Below are 12,211 nucleotides of genomic sequence, written 5' to 3' on the forward strand. Positions count from 1 at the left end.
CCGAGGGGTTCTGGTGAAGGAGAGGGGTTGCCCCTGGACGTGTATAGAGAGTCTGCCCCCCGCGGCTCCCCTAGACCGAGGCCTGGGTGTCTGGGCGAGGACTGAGCCACAGTCCTCGGCAAGTGAGCAGAAGGAGAGAATGCCCCTGTCCCTGGGCATCGGCTGCCTTCCCGGGCTGACCTCAGGGTGTTGGTACCAGTAATAGTTGAGGACCGCGATGGTAACAGGGGTAGCCCCACGTGGAGCTGAGCAGTGGAGGGACCGTTGATGGATTCCATGGGTCATTATTGCCAAATGGCAGACTTGGGAACAGCGTGCTCTGCCCTGGGAGCTGGCATTGCCCTGGGCTTCGTGTGCCTGGGCACCGGGGTGGCGGGGATGTAGTATCTGTGGGCCACCCCTTCATTCCCAGGCTGGATATTCCTCTGTAGGGCCTGATTGGTCTTGCTTCCAAATCACTGTCAATAGGGGCGCCTGGGTGGCACAGTCGGTTAAGCGTCCGACTTCAGCCAGGTCACCATCTCGCGGTCCGTGAGTTCGAGCCCCGCGTCAGGCTCTGGGCTGATGGCTCAGAGCCTGGAGCCTGTTTCCGATTCTGTGTCTCCCTCTCTCTCTGCCCCTCCCCCGTTCATGCTCTGTCTCTCTCTGTCCCAAAAATAAATAAATGTTGAAAAAAAAAAAATTAAAAAAAAAAATCACTGTCAATAAAGGAAACGCACTAGGCATTACAAGTAAAAGGCCAAGGGGCGCCTGGGTGGCTCAGTCGGTTAAGCGTCCGACTTTGGCTCAGGTCACGATTTCGCCATCCGTGGGTTCGAGCCCCGCATTGGGCTCTGCGCTCACAGCTGGGAGCCTGGAGCCCGCTTCCGATTCTGTGTCTCCCTCTCTCTCTGCCCCTCCCCTGCTTGCGCTCTGTCTGTTCCTCAAAAATAAATAAACATTAAAAAAAAAAAAAAAAAAGTAAAAGGCCAGAAGGGAGAAGAAAGTGAGAAATTGCATGTAGTTCAAGATTCAAGTTAAGCCTTGCTTGGGTCACATTTCTTTGAGCCTAAATCCCTTCAAGGCAATCGCTGTGTCCTTGTTTTGGTCGTTCAGCAGGAAAGGCATCATAAACCCCCTAGGAACAGGAGCGGTGGTGAGTCCCACACACCCCCCTGTGCACAAACACCTTCTGAGAGGGTGCATCCCTGCTTGAGACACACGGGCCGCCAGACATGGACCGTCCACTGGACAGGGGAGATTGTGTCCTCTCTTTAACAGAGAACAGGTACACATCCTCTGGCTTGTTTCTTAGTCCTTTGATTTATTTTATTATTTTTTAACGTTTATTTATTTTTGAGAGACAGAGAGACAGAGTTTGAGTGTGGGGGGGGGGGTGGGCAGACAGAGAGGGAGACACAGAATCCCAAGCAGGCTCCAGGCTCTGAGCTGTCAGCACACAGCTGGATGCGGGGCTTGAACCCACCCCACCAACCATGAGATCATGACCTGAGCCAAAGTCGGATGCTTAACCGACTGAGCCACCCAGATGCCCCTCTTTAGTCCTTCTAAATTTACCACTTTCTCTTGGGTCAACTCTAGCTCAGGACTTACGGTGTCCATTTGCCGGGGTGCGATCCCACGCTGTGGACCACACAGAGGCTGTGTTTCCTGGCTCCTACAGGAGGCTCTGGCTGCACCTATCTCCACCCCTATTTTTGGCCTGTCCGATGCACTTCATCTTTGTGTCCCTTGCATAATGCCCCAGTGTTTGGCTTTCTTTGGACAGTGCTGTCTGCTCCAAAACTCCCCTGTGCTCTCTCTCCCCCGTTCCCGTGCGGTCCCTTCAGAGCTCAGCCCTGCACAAGCATGCGTTCGTGGATGTGGGGACGACCATCACTGGATACTGATGGCCATGTTGCAACAGAATAAGGTTTGCATTTCCACGCACTCTTGAGCTCCTGAGTGACAACACAGAGCAAGAAGGGTGGCCAGCAGGAGGGCTTGCTGAAGTGAGGGGGCACCCCCATGCTGTCCAAGTGGCTGACGTAGATTGGGGACCCGCACCTTTGTCCAGCCCCGTTGGGAAGTGAGTGAGTCTGCGGGGTCCCCGGTGATTTGGTCTACAAGTCCTACGCGTTTGACTGAGATTTTACAGGGCTGCTTAAACTAGAGCGCTTTCCTGGAATTGACTGGTGGTTTTGGAATTGTGCACAGCAAACCACAATCACATCCTGTGTGCTGGTCCCTATGTTCCTGCTGACGCCGACCTCAGCTCATGCCAGTGAGGTCTGGCATTTGGAGCAGTGGATGAGCCAGAAAACAGAGCGGGAGAGTGGAGAGGGCAGGTAAATAAGGCAAGAATCAAGCCTCCAAGGGAACAGAAAACAAGAAAATAGGGTATGAGGATTCAGCACCATTGTCGAGGGATCGTGGTAAAGGTGAGACCAGAGCTGTGAACTAGCACATCGAGAGTCTGAAGGTGAGTTCACAGGAGCAGGAGAGAGTCTGAAGGTGAGTTCACAGGAGCAGAAGATACTTCTTTGATGATTTGTTCATTCAAAAAATATTCTTGAGCACCCATATTATGCTAACTCTATAAGGTAAAATGTATTAACAATGTGACTGAAATATATTGAACTAACACCTGGTTTTCCAGAAAAGAAAACTCAAAGACTTACAATGGCATAAAAAAAAGTGACAATAGTGGTAATGGGGAAGGTAAATACATGATAGTGTGTCAGTCTCCACACTTGGCATAAGTTATTTAAATTACTTTTTAAAAATGGCGCCAATATTTTTAGTGGAAAACAATTGTCCTCCACTAGGAAAAGCATTTTCATGGTGGGTAAGCATGATATTATTGGCATGCCTGATTAGAATCTGGAAGCATTTGTTTATAGAAACAAGGTTAAAAGGATGGCTAAATACGCTACAATAATGTTATCGGTAATGAACTTTAAGTTTATTATAATTTAATTCTATTTAGTCCCAGAAGCCAAGCATTTTGTCAATGGGAAGAGGGATGTATGCATTCAGCAAAGATTTATTGAATGTCCTAACAAAACACCATGGGAATTAGAATTCATTTACCAGCCAAGCTACAAGTGAAATTTTGAGCCAAATCTTCCATCAGTTGGAGACTGATTTGCATCTCTGCAAATGGATGTTGAAATATTTGCTGTAACTGAGGGTTGAACTGAAGACTGAGTCCCACCGTTTACTTTATGCTTGACCTTGGACAAATAACCTCACTTTTGCGGACGTCCGTTTCTTCAGCTGCTAAGTGAAGCAGATGATAGGAGTACCTACCTCATGGGATTGTTAGGAGGATTAACTGAATTGAACGCAAAGGGTTTTCCATGACTTCCTGGAACAGCAGAGTGAACGTTATTAGTATCATTACTTTATCAGATGCTTTTCCTGCATCTTTGGGGATGGTCCTGTAGGTTGTCTCCTTTGAGATTGCGAATACGGTAAATTCCTTCCTAGGTTCCCTAGTAGTAAAGAATCCAGCATTTCTAGAAGAAACTCAATTTGAGAATAATACGTTATTTTATGCCTGCTGCATTAGATTGGCTGAAATCCTACTGAGAATATTTGCAAGTGGAATAAAATTGGCCGAACGTTTTTGGTTCTTTTTATCGCGCTTACCTAGTTGGACATTTGGATACTACTGCCCACAAACGGGAAGTGTTTGCTCTTTGTTGGCCAGTGTCTTTGTTTATTTTGCACCCAGCGGAATTTAAAGTAGTGATTTGAATGTTAAAAATATTATCGAAATACCATTTTTTATTCCCTCTTGAGTTATTTATATTTTTGTGGTAAATCGTTCATTTTGTCTAAGCTTTCGAATGTATTGGCATAAAGTGTTCATAATATACTCTGGTTTTTAAATATCTACTGTATTTGTAGTTGTGACACTCTTTTTGCACCTAATCTTGCTTGTTAGTGTCTTCTATGCCCTTATGAGTCTTGAAGATTTTGTGCAGTGAAGCTAACTTTTGGCTTTGTTAGCTCATTCCATTCTGTTGACTTTTTTCCTTTATCAATTGTTGCTTTTGATTATTTCATCCTTTTATTGGATTTATCTTGTTAGTATTTTAATCTTTTAAAAATAAATTAATTAATAGTCCCCTCTCTTCTTGTATAACAAAACCTTTTAAGATTATAAATTTCTCTAAGTATGGTGTTAACCAAAATTGTACATTTGAAATGTGGTATTTTTGTTATCTTTTGTTTGTAAGTCTTTTATAATTACCACTTCGATTATTCTTGATTCTTTTAAAGAATTCTAAGTGTAAGTTTTAAAAAAATTAGTTTTTTTTTTTTTTTTACTTTTAACTTGTAACTTAATTGCTGATAATTTACCAATATGGTCTATATATTACTCTTTCTGTAAAATTTGTTAAGATTTGCGTAATGGCCCTTAAAAGATTCAGTTTTCGTAGAACTCCCATATATATTTGAGAAAACTATATATTATCGACATGTTGAGTGAAGCAGTCTGCATATTCATTAACTCATATTTGTTAATTACATGTTTCTACTCTTCTATATCTTTACCAATTTTTCTTGCTTTATCAATAATTGGATAGGCTGTAATAAATCTTTCTACTATGATTATGGACTTGTCAATTCCTTCTTTAAAATCTGAAAAGTTTTCTTTGTGGGATTCAATACTTTTCATCAGACTTATATGTATGTAGAATTGGGTGTTCTCGTTGAATTTATTTTTTATCATTAAGTTGTAATTTCCACTATTTTAAATTATGTCTTTATCTTAAGATGCTATTTTCTCTTACTCCAACTCCTCATCGTTTAAGATAGTTTTCCATCTTTTTGCTGTCGACATTTCCACGTCCTCATGTTTTAGATGTGTACTTAGTAAACACGCACACATACCCCCCGTATAATATTGGTCATAACTGAAGGTTTATGTAGGTTTAAACTGTAGATTTAGATCATTTACAATTATTGTATTATGGATGTATTTCTACCACTTTAATTTGTGGTTTCTGCTCGTTTTATTTTTCAATGTAATGCGTCTTCCCTTTTGCTTTGTAGCTCACCCTGATTTATACATTTGGGCCCCATTATCTTTCCCAGTTCAGTGCATGTCTTTCCTGGCTGGGTTTGTAAAATACTGCTTTCTGTTGAAAAAATTCTGCCATTGATAGATACTGCGTGGTGCACCTGCCTATTCCTGTAGACGGTCACTGTATTAAAAATGTTGTCTTTAAAATATTCTTTTGTTCCGATGGGGTAAGTATCCTTGTTATTGTTTTTCAAATGGTTTTGAGCATTTGTGGGTTTATATCCCCCCAGAACAACATAATAATTAGCTTTTAAGTTTAATTAAAAACTTATGGGAGTTTTAAGTATTGCATTGAACTTAAAGAGTAATTATGGGAAAGAATACCATCTTTAAAATATTTAAGAACAAATGTGATATAGCTACCCATGTTTTTCAGGTATTTTGAATGTCTCTTAAGAATGTGTATAGTTTTTTCATAAATATCTTGCAAATATATAAATTGAGATCTGTTAGTTTACTTATGTTGATTAAAGTTTACCTTCACATTTTAAATACTATTATTATATATTTATTTTTTTAAATTCACCACTGTAGACATCTGAATCTATCCGAAGGGACACATGTTTAGTCTTCATTTAATTTCTTCTACAGTTTTCTGTTCCAGATTTCCACTACATCTTTGCCAAACTTGGTATTACATCTTTTAAGAGTAATTTTTATAGATAGATGTATACATGATAGATTGACTTAGAATTGAGAACCATTTTGTTTTAATGTTTACTTATTTATTTTGAGAGAGAGCACACACACTTGCAAGAAGTGGGGGACAAAGAGACAGGGAAAGAGAGGGAGAGAGAACGAGCCTCAGCAGTCTCCCATTGCGGGGCTCAACCTCAAGAACCATGAGATCATGACCTGAGCCAAAATCGACCGAGACACTAAAGTGACTGAGCCACCCAGGTGCTCAGCTGTGCTGACAGCTCAGAGCCTGGAGGCTGCTTGGGATTCTGTGTCTCCCTCTTCCTCTGCCCCTCCCCTGCTCACACTCTGTCTCTCTCTGTCTCTCAAAAAATAAATAAATGTTACAAAAAAAATTTTTTTTAAGGCGGTTCATTTATCTTCTTAATTTAGTGACTTACGGCAATGTATTTTCCCCCATGTCTGGATTTTTTTGCCTTTCATAGGTCTTAACAGACAGGGGCATCCTTATTATTCATTTCTAAATTATGATTTCTCTCATAATTTTTGTAACCCAAGAATCATTTTGAAATGAATATTTTAATTTCCAGGCAATTGCATTTCGATGGCAAGTCTTTTGCTATTAGTTTTTAACTTATTCGGCCTTGTGCTTTTGTTCCCTCAACTTTGTGTTCTAATGTTTTGAATGTGTACTTCCTTTTTACGTTGGCTTTTGCTAATGTCTGGTGATTTTCTGTGTACTCTTCTTTGCATTTGAGGTTAATTAGTTTTAAAATGTTCTTCAAGTGTTTGCATGGAGAGCATCTGGACAGAAGCAGGGCATATAACCTTTACTGCAGCCTGTCCAGTGTGAGGACGCCAGATGAGGCAGCCAGGCGAGTAGGCTGCTGTCATGAACAGACTAACTTCCGATGTCCAGGGGCTACCTTTCCAACAAACCAAGAGCCAACGTGCACTGCTTTCTTCCGGGGGAAGGGAGAAGGGATAGCGACAGGTCAAACTGACCGGCTAGTTCCCTTTTGATATCTCTTTAGTTGCCTTGGTCTGTGTCTGCTGGTCTCAGGTGTAGAACACCCTTGGGAATCTCCCATTTTATATAACAGTCCTAACTCATCGTGGGCTGTATGTTATTTATCTCAATGAGAAATCTAACTGCTATCTGTTTTTCTGATTTTTTTAGGGCTTCTGATCCTCTGGGGATTCCACATCTTAGTTTCTTATTTCTTAGCAATTATGGATCTGTATGTATCTTCTGTAGGTATTTGACCAAGAAAGAAAAGCTGCCTATGGTCCTGATCAGCCATCTTGAATTAGAACGATGGATTCTTTAAAACCTTAACATATTGCCTAAAGGCTTAAACAGAAGTGAGGGAAGTTTTCAAATCATTAATCGAAATCTCCACTTAGGTATGCAGCAAAAATAAGAGCATAATAAACCCAAAGGAAGTAGAAGGAAGGAAATAACAAAGACCTGCGTAGAATTCAATGAAATTTACAAACGAAAAACAATAGAGAGCATCAATGAAGCAAAAACTGGTTCTGGAAAAAAGTCAATGCAATTGATAAACCTCTAAAAAGACTGACAAAAATAAAGGAAAAGATATAGATTACCAATATCAAGAATGAGTTTCCGAATCTCACTACAGATCCTGCAGCCACTAAAACGGCCACAAGGGAATATTCGAACAACTGAAGCTCATAATTCAAAATTTAAAAGAAATGGACCAATTCCTTGAAAATCAAAAAGCACCAGAACTCTAGCAATAGGAGATAAATAACCTGACCTATAACCTCAGTCAGATCATCAGAGTCAGTGTCAATAGTGATGGGTCATATTGCCAGTATGTACCCTTAATGTGTAATAACTGGAATAAAAAGAAATATGGGGGGGGGGCGGAGCAAATGCAGCGAAAGATTAATATTCCTATATACATTGGTTTAAAAAAAAAAAAAAAAAAACTTCCAGAAAAAAAACAAAAAAAATCTATGTCTTCTCCCAGCTTCCATGACCCTACCTGCCAACCTACGAAGAGAACAGCACTTGGGTGGTCTTGCTCCCCAAATGCACGTCCGCAGTCAAACCAGGAATCAAACATCAGACAAGCCCAGGCTGAGATGCTGACAGATAGGGTCCTTGAAGCTGGGTTGAGAAGATGTAGTCTTTTTGTCTGTCTGTTTGTTTTTCTGGAAGTTCCTTTTCTTTTTAAATCAACGTATATAGGAATATTAATCTTTTGTTACATTTCCTTTCCCCCCTATTTCTTTTTATTCCCGTTATTGATTTGGAGTCTGTAAACAAATTCTGCATCAAATTAGCTGTCCCATATGGGATATCAAACTTGTACCTTTTCCCCCATTAAGGGCTTACTTGAACTAAACCAGTCTGTAACGTAAGAGCTATAATATCAAATAAATAGATCTGCTGATGTCTCTCACTTCTATTTTCAGAGCTTCCGAGATCTTTGCAGCTTGTTAGAGTGCATCATTAACCACCAAGCCAAGCCATCAGAAACCTTCTGCTCCCTGTACATATTTAGCTGACTGTAGATTTTCTAGTTTATGGAAAGATACAGTGCAAATCCAGAAGTCCTTACTAGAACGCGTGTAATACAGTAAGTTGCAGTTTGGAATCAAATATCCACTTTTAAGTTTATTTCATTTTTTTTGTACAACAAATGGCTCAGCATTAGCATAGGGTGAATGATATTTCTTAGGTCATGTGTCTGTAGACCATTGTAGACCAATCGTTGATCACGATTCAACTTTCTTCCTGCGCCCAGCAATATAATATAAACTTCTGGGTAATCAGTTAATGTGGGAAATGTGAGATGTGAGGGACTAGTTATTAAGAGAGCAAACAACTCACTTTTATATACAGAACCCATACATAGTAGTTGAGGCTTGATCAATAAGCTCCCCCCACTGTTTCTGTAAGTGCTTCCTCCCCTACCCAGTCCCCGGGCAGGTGTGAGAGTGTGTTGTCCGTGACCTTTAACCAGCGGGCTTGCTTTGCGCCTTCCGTGTGCCCAACACCTAACCCCACGCACACACGTACTGCCTTCCCTTTCACGGCAACCCCAAGTCCTTCACTGTTCAGATCCTTCATAATATTTTCCCCTAATCTCCATGTCTCCTAATAAAAAGAAAAGGTGATTTTGTGATGTCCTCCATTGTTTTTACCACTTATGCCAATTCCTCATGATGCAACCTATTAAATCAAGAATGGAAACGATAAACCCTTTACCAGCTGTACATCAAAATCTCTGAGTGGCTGTGTCAATTCTATTCGCATGTGTGTTTTGGCCACACACTGTTATATAGACTCAGTTGTAATCTGTCTGCATTGATAAGCGTCTGACCTGGGTATTGGTCAGCCAAGAGATAAATACTCCACAGAGAAATCCCCACAAACTCCTGCCTAATGACTACTCAACAGCTTTTTATCGTTCAATATTCTATCTCGCTCCAAATATCTACATGGTGGGAATAGGCATCTAAACCAAATCCAAACTCCTGTTTTGTCTCCAAAACTGCTCCTTCCCCTGTAGTCTTCTGAATAAATTGCAAGACTTTTCCCTCAGCTGCTCAAGCCAAAATCCCGGGAATCAGACCCGACTCCTCTGTGTCATAGCCACGACTGATGTGCCAGCCAGTCCCACGGGTGCTGCTTTCTGTCCCGAGGATACCATCGCTCAGCCATAGCGCGAGCCTCCGTCATCTCCAGCCAAGGACGGTGACAGCATCCCTGCTTCCCGCTCTTGTCCCCTCTGTGGTCTGTCTAGTGTCTGTACAGAAGCCCTCGTGGTCCTTTGAGAAGTGAAGACATACCCTGCCACAGCACCCTGCACGTGCTTGTAAAGGCTCCAAGGTATTTTGAAGATAGCTTAGATGGCCAGAATCTTGTCCACATCACCACTGTCAGTCATAACGGGCATATCGCTGGCTCGTGCTGTTCCTGCCGCACCGACTGTCTCGCGACTCCTTCAACACAGCAAGTTGTTCCCACGCCGGGACAGAGACATGTGCCAGTAAACAAGGTCCCTACCTTCATGAGAACTCGCACAAATTGTCTGGCCATATGGAGATAACAGTTCCATAGAGTTGCTGTAAATGTTCATTTAATCAGTGTTGATAAAGCATCTAGCATAGTAATTAACACAGTATAGGAATTTTTTTTTCTTTGAATATTAGTTCTTTAATGCTCAGATAATTAATTTTAATTTTTCTTGGTAACAGAAGAAAAATAGTTTCACGGGATAGAATTACTGCTGAGTACAACTTTAGCAATATTCCATACTTTTAAAATAAATGCTTAATTGCTCTCTCTCTCTCTTATTTACTACATTTTGCCTTCGACTTTGATGCCAATAATTCTGTTTAACTTTATTGTTCTCATTCTTATCATCTACTCACCTGTGTCCCCATCTGATAAAATTTCAGCTTTTACCCCTGCCTGAATTTATGCCTGTTTTTTCATGTATGGATATACCTTTTTTCAATATTTTCTGCATTTCTTTTGATAGCCACAGTTGATAATAGGTAGAAATAATTAATTTTATACATTCGGTTTTTTCTAACAAATAATGTAAAATTAAACGGATTCCCTCTCATCGGTAATTACGACGTTCAATCGTTCTCTTTTTTCCCACGTTGTCATTCCTTTTATCTTATTGGCCATATTCACAAGTGGGCAGTCCTCATCAGATTCGACTTTTGGTGACGTGAAGTTTGGTTTTTATGAGAACATTTTGTCTTCTGTTTCTGTCACCAAGTTTCTGCTTCCCTGATTTTGTTTCCATTTCCCATTTATATCTGATTGCCTCTCTGCCCTCTCGTTTTCCTTTTTCTCTATGGAGTTTCATTCTTCTTTAATATTGCCACATATACATGCTTCTTTGAGGACGCTAATCACATGTCTTCTATGTTCTCACCTTCTTGTGTAGAACACCATTTTAAATAATACATTCCATATATTGCTGGAAATGACCAAGGTCGGGCATCACGGAATCGATGGGGAGAGTGGCCAGGGACAGAGGAGGATGCTGCATTTACTCAAAGACCCTGGTTTCCAAGAGTCTATGTGGTGGTGGCACCCTTGCACGTGGGGTCAGAATATGGCAGCAGGCCTGGTGAAATCTGACACTCTTCCAGGAAGGGGTCTTGGGTGCTGGTCAAAATGGTGGCAGGTACTAAGGAGCCAGCATTTTTGTTTGAGTTGGATATTCCAGTTGCTGGGAGCAAGTGGTACCAGACCCAGGGCAAGGATGGGTGGGTAGTCTGTAGTCAGTTTGGGGCAGTTATACTGGAAAAGTCTGGGACCAACTTGAAGTGCCTCCCTCCCATGCATTCGGTCATCTGGCCAAGTGCCCCTGTGTCTGTCTAAGGAAGGTTGCATTGTTGGAACTCTAGGTAGAGTCTTGTCATGAGTGGTATTTTCTAACAGGTAGCAACACTGGGGTTTTCTCTTCCTTCTGGGTCATCTTATCTCCAATCACCCCGAGAGCCCTAGTTAGGGTTTGCGGGTGACGTGGCTCAGCATCAGCCACCTGCCCCGTCTGTGAAGCAGGATGGCAGATGAAGCAGAGAAAAGGACTGCCTTGTAGATCTTCGAGCCTCTCCAGGTGTGCGAGGACGGAGGGCTTGAGCTCCCCTAGACCCAGGACCCCCAACTTCTCTGAGCATTTCCCCTCACCCTAAAGCTGGGATAGTCCCTCTTTTTCGCCCCCCCCCCACCCCACCCCACCCCACCCCCACAGCAGAATTTCAGCCTCCCAAGAGGATTGGTCCCTGCAACAACTGTTTGTAAACATGGCTCCGGATTGTTCCGATCTCTTCTCTGATTGGCTGATGACGACGTGGGAGTAACCAGAGTAGCAGACAAACTTCTCATTGTGACAGATGGGCCAAGGTTATTTCATTTTTAGTCTGTTTTGTTTAGAATTTATGTTGACAAAAAGAAAAAAAAGGGAAGGACAGACAAGATTTCCTGGAAACAGGGAGGTGTTTGTTGTGTTTCACAAGATGCCCGAAAGGCACAAGATTTCTTTCAGCTTCAATCCAGAAGAGATCCCACTGCCTGAGGCCTATCAACAAGGCAGTCTGGCATCTCAAAATGCAAATCAGGCCCGGAGACTGACAAAGAAAAGACATAAAATTGATATTCTGCTAGTTTCGAAAAAAGCCCAAAGTAATATTTACAAATAAGATTTTTGATGATGCCAGGAGAAAGCAATTTTTTTTTTTTAACAAAACAGAAAAGCATAAATTCTTGTCTAAGCAAATGGAAATGCAATCCCCAGGATACCACGGATTCTGTGGCAGCCTTTTTGGTGGACGCGCCTACTGCGCACGTGTGCGGGAAATCGCCATACCGGGCTTCTGGGTTACACTGTGATTGCCGACAGGAAAGTCATTTCCAGGTTCAGCGATTTAATTTTGGGTTGACACGATTAAGTTTATGCAATGCATGAGAGAGGAGATGGTGGGGAGGAAGAA

The sequence above is a fragment of the Puma concolor genome, chromosome D3 (genome assembly GCF_028749965.1).
Source record: "Puma concolor isolate L17-30 chromosome D3, mPumCon1.1.hap2, whole genome shotgun sequence".
Classification (NCBI taxonomy): Eukaryota; Metazoa; Chordata; class Mammalia; order Carnivora; family Felidae; genus Puma; species Puma concolor.